General features: G+C 31.7%; 2 long non-coding RNA genes across 3 annotated transcripts; one reads left to right on the top strand and one right to left on the bottom strand.

The window, feature by feature from the left end:
• The first annotated feature begins 3,026 nt into the window (after positions 1-3,026).
• Positions 3,027-4,881, top strand: LOC108663864. The gene is made up of 3 exons (XR_001929967.1): positions 3,027-3,067; positions 3,595-3,718; positions 4,628-4,881. It is a non-coding gene; the product is annotated as an uncharacterized LOC108663864 (long non-coding RNA).
• Positions 4,882-6,892: 2,011 nt separating this feature from the next.
• LOC108663865 lies at positions 6,893-8,696 on the bottom strand. 2 transcript variants are annotated; one of them, XR_001929969.1, is made up of 3 exons: positions 8,660-8,696; positions 7,925-8,007; positions 6,893-7,081 (listed from the first exon to the last, which is right to left on the bottom strand). It is a non-coding gene; the product is annotated as an uncharacterized LOC108663865 (long non-coding RNA). The 2 variants fall into 2 exon arrangements; XR_001929968.1 differs by lacking the exon at positions 6,893-7,081 and adding an exon at positions 7,576-7,616.
• Between the last annotated feature and the right edge of the window lie 3,171 nt (positions 8,697-11,867).

Genomic DNA, 11,867 nt, shown 5'->3' with positions numbered 1-11,867 from the left:
TACTCCAATAATCATAATTATATTTCATATAATTATTCTTGGTCAAATGTGATCAAATCTTGGCTAAAAATCTCCATTTTATCATCAAATGGTAAAATGACCGTTTTGTCCCTAATCGGTCAATTTTCCTGATGGACTCCAAACTTGACCTTGAACTCCAAATCACTACTCTAAGCCATTCTGTGGGTTTTAGAATTTTCAAATTCCTCTTAGAATTTCTATTTGAACTAGTTCAAGGCTCGATTTAACTTAGTTGTACCACTCGGTACAATACTGTCTTTTAATCGAGCTTGACAAGGTCTCACATTTTTTCTGTGATCCAAATTGATTTGCATTGCAGTGAAATGGTTTATTTGGGATGAAAGGAAGTCTTTCTTGTTGCTCTATTTCTCGCTGCAGCAAGAATGAAACTTTCTGTTCCGCTTATCATTTGGCTGGTTTTTGCTATATTTTCCACTTCTCCAATTTCATGTTGGATATGAATTCTCTATCGTCACATGATTTATCAACCAAGGGTTCAATTGAGGGTTTTAATAAGGACTTAAGCTAAAGTGCATCGTTTTCAAATAAGTGCATTATGATTTCAAACTTTTCCTTATTATATTGGTTGTTCCCTTCATATGTTCACTTACTAGGTTTATACTCATCGTTTTCAACTTCATGTTTTCAGATCAAGAGGCAGCTGGCAACTAGGTCAAGGTGTCTTCGTATATTCGACCCTGGGTAGGTGTCTCGGCATTCAGTAGCTATACATTCATCTGAGTCTCTCCGCTAGAAATCGAGTCTTCTTTTTTATATGTATAGACAAACCTGATGTAAATTGTTAAGACATATTTTAGACAATGTATGTATATTTGGATTGGTATGCCACTAAGAGTCGGAAATGGTTAGCATTATTTTGGTTCGAAATTATGAAATGTTACTTTAGTAACTTTGATGGAATAATGAGCAGGATAATATAAATAGGCTTGCTTGGGCTTAATGGACTATGTCCATTGAGTCCATGTGCCAATCACGGCTTGGAAATCGGGTCATGACATTTTTCTTTTCAATGATAGCTTTCGCTTCATGTCTCCCGATGCAAAAATCAAATTATGATATATTTTAACCTAAAATGAAAAAAAATCAATTTAAAATCATTTCTAAATTTATAAAACCTCTTAAAGCGAGTAACAAGGCTTTCGAAGGTATAAGTGACTATAAATAGACATTTCTTATGAATGGATGGCTTTCGCTTAATGTTTCTATATGCAAACATCAAATTATGATCTGTTTTAACCTAAAATGAAAAACACTTCAATTCAAAATCATTTCTAAATTTATAAAATCACTTAAAGCGAGTAATAAGGCTTTCAAAGGTATCAATGACTATAAATAGATTTTTCTTATCAATGGATGGGTTTCGCTTCATGTTTCTTGATACAAACATCCAATTATGATTTGTTTTATGCAAAAATGAGAAAAAATTCAACTTAAAATCCTTTATAAGATTATAAAACTATTTCAAGCGAGTAACTATGCTATCTAAGGCATGATTGACTATAAATGGACTTTTCTTGTCAACAGATAGCTTTCGCTTCATGATTTGAAATGGAAACATCAAATTATGATCAATTTTGATGTAAAATGAAAAAAAATTTAATTTGAAATCATTTATAAAGTTATAAAACTACTTAAATCAAGTAACAAGCCTTTCGAAGGCTTGAGTGACTATAAATTGACTTTTCTTTTCAATGGATGGGTTTTGGTTCATGTTTTCCAAGGCAAACATTCAATTATGATCTGTTTTAATGAAAAATGAAAAACAAACCCAACTTAAAATCATTTATGAGATTATACTATCATTTAAAGTAAATACTTAGGCTTTAAAAGGCATGAGTGACTATAAGTGGACTTTTCTTTTCAATGGACGTCTTTCGTGTCATGTTTCCCAATACAAACATCAAATTATGAGTTGTTTTAACCAAAAATTAAAAAAAAATACTTAAAATCAATTATGGGATTATAAAACCATCTAAAGCGAGTAACTAGATGTAATACCCTGTACTTGATGTGGTGACTAATAAAGCTTATTGATGTCAATTGAGGTTAATTATAATGTTTAAAAGTGATGAAAGATGAAAGGAACAGTAGGGATAAAATATTTCGCAAGCGAAGAAATAATAATATTTTATCAAGAAAAAATTTACGAGATAAAAAGTGATTCGGAAGTAAATTGAGGCATAATAAAGTATTTTGGGTACCAAGGAGACAAAAGGAGACGAGAGAAAATTTTTGAAATAAAATAATATTTTATTAATAAAATAATATTAAAATATTAATATTTTATTCAATGTCAAAAATTTTTCATGAAGAAGGAGTATATGGTCAATTTAGGTGGGGGAGAAGAAGAATGAGAGAATTTTGGAGAAAAATGACGTTAATGGGGCCGCGTGTCTTTATTAAGTAAAGATAACGCGGGCAAATAAATATTTTAAATATTATGGGGACACCGCGTTGGAGTACAAACTTCATACTTTGTTTGTACATGTGTAGAAGAAGGTAATAGAAGAAAATTTGAGTTAAATGAGTGTTGGGATGACTAAATTAAAATGGAAGCTTTGACTCTAATTTTTTTAGGCCAAAACCGATCTTATCTTTTCCCCCACCTGATTTTTCTTCTTCTTCATCCATGCTCCACGCCATTCTTGAAGCTTCCATGCCATTTTCTCTTTATCCACCATGAAATCAAGTTTTCTTCACTTTCCTTTCCATTTTTTCTTTTCCTTTCTTCTCCAAACTTCTTGAGCATTAAATTTACAGGCTTTAACTCCAATTTTCAGCACATCTAAACCCTAGGATGAGAAGAAAGAAAAAGAGAGAAAGGAAGAAAAAGCTTGGTTTTGGTGATTCAAGCAAGGAACGGTAAGAATTCTTGTTTTTGGCTTGAGTAGTCTTTGAAAATGAGTTAATGACTTGGAGAAATGTCTTGTGGCAGCAAAGATTGGCTTGATTGGAGAAAAATTGATAACATGTAAGCCAATAAACACATGGGTACATGAAGGACTCAAAGTGGAAAAGGAAAACGGTAAGCTTAACACTATGTTTTAAAGCCTACGATTAGTTGAATATTGTGAGGAATTATGGTTGTTGAAAGGATCTATTTGCCTAAGCTAGTTGAAAATTATTAAGATTGTATGGCATGTTGTTTGAAAGAAATGAAAAAGGAATATTGTGGATGAAGGATTGAGAAACAAAGTATTGAAAGTTAGATAGATAACAATGCATGTAAACTAAGAAATAATCGAGTGAAAGTGAGAATGATTGTTGCTGCCATATATGTGGATTATGTGTGGAAATATAAGATGGATTTGGGCGAAAATTATTTAGAAAGGTTGAAGTAGGCACGTGACATCATAAAAAAGTTACCGGTGATATAATCTAAGGAATTACGTAAGCAATGGATATAAGTAATTTTAGTAAAAATGTATTAAGAGTTAATTGAAGATGGTTTCATGATAGAATGAAAAATATAAATTTGAGTAAGGATTAATTGATTAAAGTGTTTCCCGTATACGTATGTAATTAAATATATTGAGTTCGTATTATTGCTAGGAAGTGTAGAGATAAGGTTAGAGTATTGTGGTGGCATGCCGGAGTAAATAACAAGCGATCGGCCAGTGAAAATAGTTACAGACACCTCTGAACAAATAGCGATTTAATATCTCGTTGTTGCCAGGTGAGTGAACTTGCATAAAATGTTTTTGGAGTAAGGCACCTGTGGTTGATTGAGACATTTTAATTGTTTTTCTATAAAAATGCATGGGAACAAGCCTTTAGTGAAATGTTTTTGTGATGTGGAACATGATTGTGATGAATCTATGTACCTCTATATGATACTGATATGTATATATAAAAACAATAGTAATATATGATATGTATTGTTAAGTAATTTTGTGTAATTGATGTAACTGTGCATGTGTGGAGTGGGCAGTGCACATGCCGGTTGAATGACAATGTTGTGACTATTACAACCGTGCATGTGGGGAGTGGGCAGTGCACATGCCGGTTGAATGACAATGTTGTGACAATTACGACTGTGAATGTGCAGAGTGGGCAGTGCACATGCCGGTTTAATGACAATGTTGTGAGAATTACAATCGTGCATGTGCGGAGTGGGCAGTGCACATGCCGACTATGATGTGGGTGTAGGGAGTGCACGTTGGCTGAGTGAGGTGGTGGTATTCGTGTTTATATATATATATGTACATGTGTAATAGAAGGTTTATGAATAAAGTACGTGGTTGTAATGTATGTGGAATCTTGCATGTTGAACATTGAAAGTTGCTAAGTATTTTCAAATTGATGTCATTGCAGTGAGAAACGTGCTGTCACGTTGCTACCTTGCTTGGGTTCTGATATAATTTTTTTTCACTCCTTTATCTTCACGATTGAGCATGGGTCTTTGCAACACTAAGAGTTTACTAATCAATGTTCGAAACAAGGGGTTTAAGAAAGAAATTAAATTAAATTGCATTGTTTTCAAAACAAGTGCATCATGATTTCTAAACCTTCCTTAAAGCTGCTTGTTCCCTTCCTATGTTCACTCACTGAGTTTATACTCACGTTTTTAAAATTCATGTTTTAGGTTTCCTGAGTTAAAGGTGATTGGATCCTAGGATGAGGTGCTCCTCCCTATCCATTACTCGGCAGGTTTAATGTGGCACTAAATGTTAGCAACCATGCTCAGAGTCACTCCGCTGACGGTCAAGGTTTAATCATGTTTATATAAATACTTGGTGTGAAATACTAATAATCATTTGTTAATCTATATATGAATATAATGGTTGATGATACCATTATGAATGCATGATTGGGTTTTATGAATTGTTTTCAAAGGAATGGTATTTGAACATTATGAATTTCGGATTCTAAAGGAATAGGGATTAATGTATAAGATAAATTTAGTAGGCTTGCTTGGGCTTAATGGGCTGAGCCCATTGGGTCCTTGCGTCTGTCATGGCTCAGGAATTGGGCTATGACACTAGGCTTTCGAAGGCATGAGTGACTATAAATGGACTTTTCTTGTCAATGGATGGCTTTCACTTCACGTTTTCTGATACAAAGATCAAATTATGATATGTTTTAACCTAAAATGAAAAAAATAAATTTAAAATCATTTCTAAATTTATAAAACAATTGAAAGTGACTAACAAGGCTTTCGAAGATATTAGTGACTATAAATGGACTTTTCTTATCAATAGATGGCTTACGTTTCACGCTTCTCGATGCAAACATCCAATTTCTTATTTGCTTTATGCAAAAATGAGAAAAATTCAACCTAAAATCATTTCTAAGATTATAAAACCATTTAAAGCGAGTAACTAGGCTATCGAAGGCATAAGTGACTAAAAATGGACTTTTCTTATCAATGGATGGCTTTTGCTTCACCTTTCCAAATGAAAACATCAAATTGTGATCTGTTTTGATGTAAAATAAACAAAATAAATTTAAAATTATTTATAAAGTTATAAAACTACTTAAGGTGTGTAACTAGGCTTTCGAAGGCATCAATAACTATAAATGGACTTTTCTTGTCAATGGGTGTCTTACACTTCACGTTTCCTAAGGCAAACATCCAATTATGATCGATTTTAACAAAAAATGAAAAAAAATTCAATTTAAAATCATTTATGAGATTATGAAATCATTTTAAGAGAGTAACTAGGGTTTCGAAGGCATGCATGAGTAGAAAAGGACTTTTTTTTTATCAATGAATGGTTTTCGCTTCACGTTTCCAAATGAAAACATCAAATTATGATCTATTTTAACCTAAAATGAAAAAAAATCAATTTAAAATCATTTCTAAATTTCTAAAACCACTGAAAGTGAGTAACAAGGCTTTTGAAGGTATTAATGACTATAAATGGACTTTTCTTATATTTGGATGGCTTACGTTTCATGTTTCCTAATGCAAACGTCCAATTTCTAATTTGTTTTACGAAAAAATGAGAAAAAAATTCAACTTAAAATCCTTTATAAGATTATAAAACCATTTCAAGCGAGTAACTAAGCTATCGAAGGCATGAATGACTAAAAATGGAGTTCTCTTATCAATAGATGGCTTTCACTTCACGTTTCCTGATGCCAACATCCAATTATGTTCTATTTTAACCAAAAATGAAAAAGAATTCAACGTAAAATCCTTTATAGGAATATGAAACCATTTAAAGTAAGTAACTAGTCTTTTGAAGGTATGAGTGACTATAAATGGACTATTCTTGTCAATTGATGGCTTTCGTTTCACGTTTCCCAATGCAAACATCAAATTATGATATGTTTATAACGAAAAATGAAAAAAAATTCAATTCAAAAACATATATAAAGCTATAAAACCTCATAAAATGAGTAACAAGGCTTTAAAAGGCATGGGTGATCATAAATGGACTTTTCTTGTCAATGGATGACTTTCGCTGCACATTTTTTGTCACGACCCGGTACTCCCCTCGAGCCCGTGACAACTGTCGCGGTAGACACTCATTACCCGGAATGTCAACTCGAAACTCCGCAAGGCTTTAATATTAGTTGCTTATTTCCCTTGTGAGCAACCATTGTCAAATATCATGTTTTAAAAGATTTTAAGCTGTTTCCAACTTATAACAAATAAAATATTAATTTTCATCTCACAAGGGTATTTTGGTCATTTTTCTAAAAATTTCGAAACCAGCCAATAATGTAGTAAATAAGTGTAAAACATATATTTCAAAATCAAAAATAAATTTAGATGTCTAAAACATTCGTTTAAAACGAAATTCTGATTATTTGGACATAATAAAAAAATAAAATAAATATTAAGTAAAATATTCTATTTTCTTATTAAACAATATTTTCAGAGTTATATGTAGAAAATTTTTGTAGCGTAAAAGCAAAGTAAATTCATACATACTGTAATACAGTAAACCAGAGTATTTAATTAAATTTACAATGACTAGTGGGCCCTCGAATAATCAAACGTAAAGAGGACTGTGAACCTACAGTTTGAAGGAATGCAAATCCAAGGGTAGTCCTCGATGAACTCAGCTATCTATAGCCTAATTTGAACCTGAAATGGGTGGAAAGGAGAGTGATGAGATTTTATAATCCCAGTGAGTAAACAAACACCATTCAAAATATCTAAAGTCGAGTAAATGGAGATGATTAAAATATTTCATCTCAATATGTAATTCATAACATAAATATTCATTTCATTTAAATAATCAACATGGCTTATGAGTATCTTAAAAGCTTGGCTCCTACCAAAATCATTCTCAGGGATACCTTGGCCGAGGCATCTAACCGAGTCCGCCAAGGCTATTAAAAAGTTCGTATACACGTAAACATATTTTTAGTTTGAAAAACACAGCCATTCCTTGGCGTTAGCGGAGTTCATCATCACGAGGTGGTTCGGCGTGACGTGAACTCTATCCATACCTCAAGAGATACCCTATGCGCCTCTCCGACCGAGGTACATATATATATATCCGGATTCTGTGCCCCTCTAATAGGCTGGTTCACAGAATTCGCCTACTGCAGCAAGCTAAACCCACCATACAATAAAATTTTGATAGCATGACAAGGCTAATATTTTACTACCCAACCTGCAAGAGTAAAATAAAACAATTCATACAATTCATAAAACACAGCCCAGCCAGTCATGCCAACACAATAACAATATAACATAAGCCATCAATTTCCAATCATAAATTTACAACATACCCGTGGTCTCCAATTACTCTATTTTTAAAATCGTTATTCAATTGCAAGACAATTTATAAAATCTTTTCATGTAAACACATTCTGTTTGTAAAACACAAAAATTTACCATTTAAACTCATTTTCATAAATTTTCACCAAAACTGATTAAAAACATACTTGAGATAATTAAAATGATAGTAAGGTTACTCACTATTTCGGGATTCGAATTTCTAGAGTACTCTGACTATCGATCTTCGAGTACAATTTCCTTGCCTTTATCGGAGGATTCACCACCTAGACATAGTACAAAATCGAGAAACTTACTACATTGGTACTAAATCAAATTTAAACTAATTTAGATTACTAATGCATGATATGGAATGCAAAAATGTCCGAATAGCCATTTAAATACGGTATTCGACCTAATTCGCATTATTCTCGGTGTAATTGGCTAAAACCTCCAATTTAACTCCAAATCGATTTCTTTCACTTTCTACACTCCAGTTATACTTAAAATACCTCAATGACTATGAATATGATTCAATTTATCAGTCCGAACCACAAATTGCACATGTTTATACATTAGGTAAAAATTTAGATTTTCATGCCAAAATTTCCCATTAAATTTCTAGCCTCACCAATCATTAAATACCACCAAAATATCATGAAATATCATCAATTTCAGCCTCAATATCCTCCCTAGAAAATTTGGCCAATGATGGGTAATGGGAGAAAAATGTATTTTTCTTGTTGATTTGTTTCTAGACATGATAAACTAACTAAACACACTAACATAACTTAGAATCAAATCAATCCAACTTCATTCTCTCTCCATACCCATTCCAACCAGCCATGAATTCACTATGAAAACATGAAATCTAACCATGGAAAATGAAAAAGAAAGCATGGGTAGTGTAAATCACAAGTCAAAATAAAAAATTTTTACCTTTATTAGCTTAATCCCTTGAAATCCCACACTTTTTTTTTTTCAATTTTCCCACCTAGGTTTTCTTCTTTCTTTGTTCTTCTTCACTTCATGCTTTGGCAGGCCATAATGAAGAAAATAGGCTGATTTTTGCTGGTTTTAAAGCTAAAAAAAATAAATGGATATTAACATACCATGTGTCACCATTTCATTGGCTCATTTTTATTTCTTAACTATTAAGCTTTCTTTCTCCACCATATAAATCCCTTCAGTTATCCATGATAAAATTGGGTAAAATCCATGTGCTGAACAAGTGTCGAGTGTGTAAAATTACAATTTTGCCCCTGGAATGGTAAAATTACCATTTTACCCTTATGCTCTAAAAATACCGGGATCACAATTTTTTTTCACTTCTCAACCTCAAATCATACTCCAATAAGTCAAATGGGGGAAAAAAATCTTTTCTAAAAATTTTCATTTTGTCCCTAGGTGGCAAATGACCATTTTGCCCCTAGATAGTGAAAATTTTGGTTTGACTCCAAATTGATTCTCAAACTCTGAATTACCATTTTGAGTCATGCATGGACTGTGAAGCTCTTAATTTCACCTTAAAATTCCTATTTGATCTAGTTCGAGGCTTAAATCAACTTTGTTGTACCTCTAGGTACAATACCTACTTTTGTAAATTTTTCGGGACTCTCTTACCATGCAATCATGCTATCATCACATGTATGTCATGACAAGTATTTTATAAGGTCAGGCTTTACATTTCTCGAGCCAAACATCAAATTATGATCTGTTTTCACCAAAATGAAAATCAATTCAACTTAAAATCATTTATGAGTTTATAAAACCATTTAAAGTGAGTAACCTGGTTTTCGCTTTACGTTTCCTAATGCAAACATCAAACTATGATTTGTTTTTAATGAAAAATGAAAAAAATTCAATTTAAAATCATTTATAAAGCCATAAAAGCACTTAAAGCGAGTAACAAGTCCTGCGAAGGCATGAGTGACTATAAATGAACTTTTCTTGTCAATGGATGGATTTTGCTTCACGTTTTCTAAGGCAAACACTCAATTATGATATGTTTTAACCAAAAATGAAAAAAAAATAAACTTAAAATCATTAGTAAGATAGTAAAACCATTTAAAGAGAGTAACTAGGCTTTCAAAAGCATTAGTGACTATAAATATACTTTTCTTGTCAATGGATGGCTTTCGCTTCATGTATCCCAAATACCAAACTATATATGTTTTAACAAAAAATGAAAAAAAATCAATTTAAAATCATTTATAAAGTTATAAAACCACTTAAAGCAAGTAACAAGATTTTGGAGGGCATGAGTGACTATAAATTAAATTTTCTTTTTAATGGTTGGCTTTTAGTTCATGTTTCTCAAGGAAAAACATCCAATTATGATTTGTTTTAACACAAAATAAAAAAAATTAACTTAAAATTATTTATATGATTATACAATCAATTAAAGTGAGTACTTAGGCTTTAAAAGGGATAAATGACTATAAGTGGACTTTTCTTGTCAATGGATGGCTTTCACTTCTTGTTTCTTGAGGCAAACATGCAATTATGATCTATTTTAACAAAAAATGAAAAACATATTCAATTTAAAATCATTTACAAGATTATAAAACCATTTAAAGAGAGTAATTAGGCTTTCGAAGGCATGAGTGACTATAAATAGAGTTTTCTTGTCAATAGATGGCTTTTTGCTTTATGTTTCATGAGGCAAACATCCAATTATTATATGTTTTAACTAAAAAATGAAAAACAAATTCAACATAAAATCGTTTATCAGATTAAAAAACCATTTAAAGCAAGTAACTAGGGTTTCAAAGGCACGAGTGCCTATAAATAGACTTTTCTTGCCAAGGAATGGCTTTCGCTTCACGTTTCTAGATGCAAACATCCAATTATGATATGTTTCAACCAAAAATGAAAAAAAATTCAACTTAAAATCATTTATAAGATTATAAAACCATCTAAAGCGAATAATTGGACTTTCGAAGGCATGAGTGACTATAAATAGACTTTTCTTGTCAATAGATGGCTTTCACTTCATATTTCCCAATGTAAACATCAAATAGTGATCTGTTTTAACAAAAAAAGACAAATATATTCAATTTAAAATTATTTTTAAATTTATAAAACTACTTAAAGCAAGTAACAAGGCTTTTGAAGGTATGAGTGACTATAAATGGACTTTTCTTGTCAATGGATGGCATTTTCTTCATGTTTCCTAATGCAAACATCAATTATGATCTGTTTTAGCCAAATATAAAAAAAATTCAATTTAAAATAATTTATGAGATTATAAAATCACTTAAAGCGAGTAACAAGGCTTTCGTAGGCATGAGTAACTATAAATAGACTTTTCTTGTCAATGGATGGCTTTCGCTTTATGTTTCCTAATGCAAACATCAAATTATGACCTATTTTAACAAAAAAAGAAAGAGAATTCAATTTAAAATCATTTACAAATTTATAAAACCACTTAAAGCGAGTATGTCACGACCCGGAACCTCCCTCTGGCCTATGACAATCGCCGCGATGTCCCAATTGATACTCATTACCCGAAATACCAATCGAAACCCCGCAAGGCTTACATATCAGTTTTAAACAATTTTCAATCGTTTTCGGCTCAAGTAAATCAAAGACAAAAATATAGCATTTTTATATAAAACAATATTTATAGAAACACGTGTAAGTAATCTTTTATAACTTAAAAGCAAAATAAATTCATACATACAATAATTTACAAAATTATAATGTACAATAATAATTACATTGACAAGTGGCCCCTAAAAACACCAAGTGTTGGTGATAGTAACCTATTGTCTGTGAGATAGAGGGGTCAACTGGAATCCTCGACAAAATCGGGTATCTACAAGCTACCATAGGCTTGAAATATTTGGAAAGGAGGTGGGTGAGATTTTGCAATCCCAATGAGTAAACAGACATTATCATAAATATCTAAAGGTGAGTAACATAGAGACAAGTTTAAACAACAAATTACAAACCATTTCATACGGTTTTCAATTTATTCCTTAAACCATAAAATATTTGTAATTTACCAAAATAGTTGTTAAGGCTTATGACTTTTATTAAAACAAGGCTCAAGCCAAAACTAATCCTCGGGGATACCTTGGCCGAGGCATCTAACTGAGTCCGCCAAGGTAGTTATGATATTTACATATGAAACACATTTTTA

Source organism: Theobroma cacao, unplaced genomic scaffold (genome assembly GCF_000208745.1).
Source record: "Theobroma cacao cultivar B97-61/B2 unplaced genomic scaffold, Criollo_cocoa_genome_V2, whole genome shotgun sequence".
NCBI lineage: Eukaryota > Viridiplantae > Streptophyta > Magnoliopsida > Malvales > Malvaceae > Theobroma > Theobroma cacao.
Note: the sequence above shows the minus strand (reverse complement) of the source record. Positions and strands in the feature narration are given on the sequence as shown.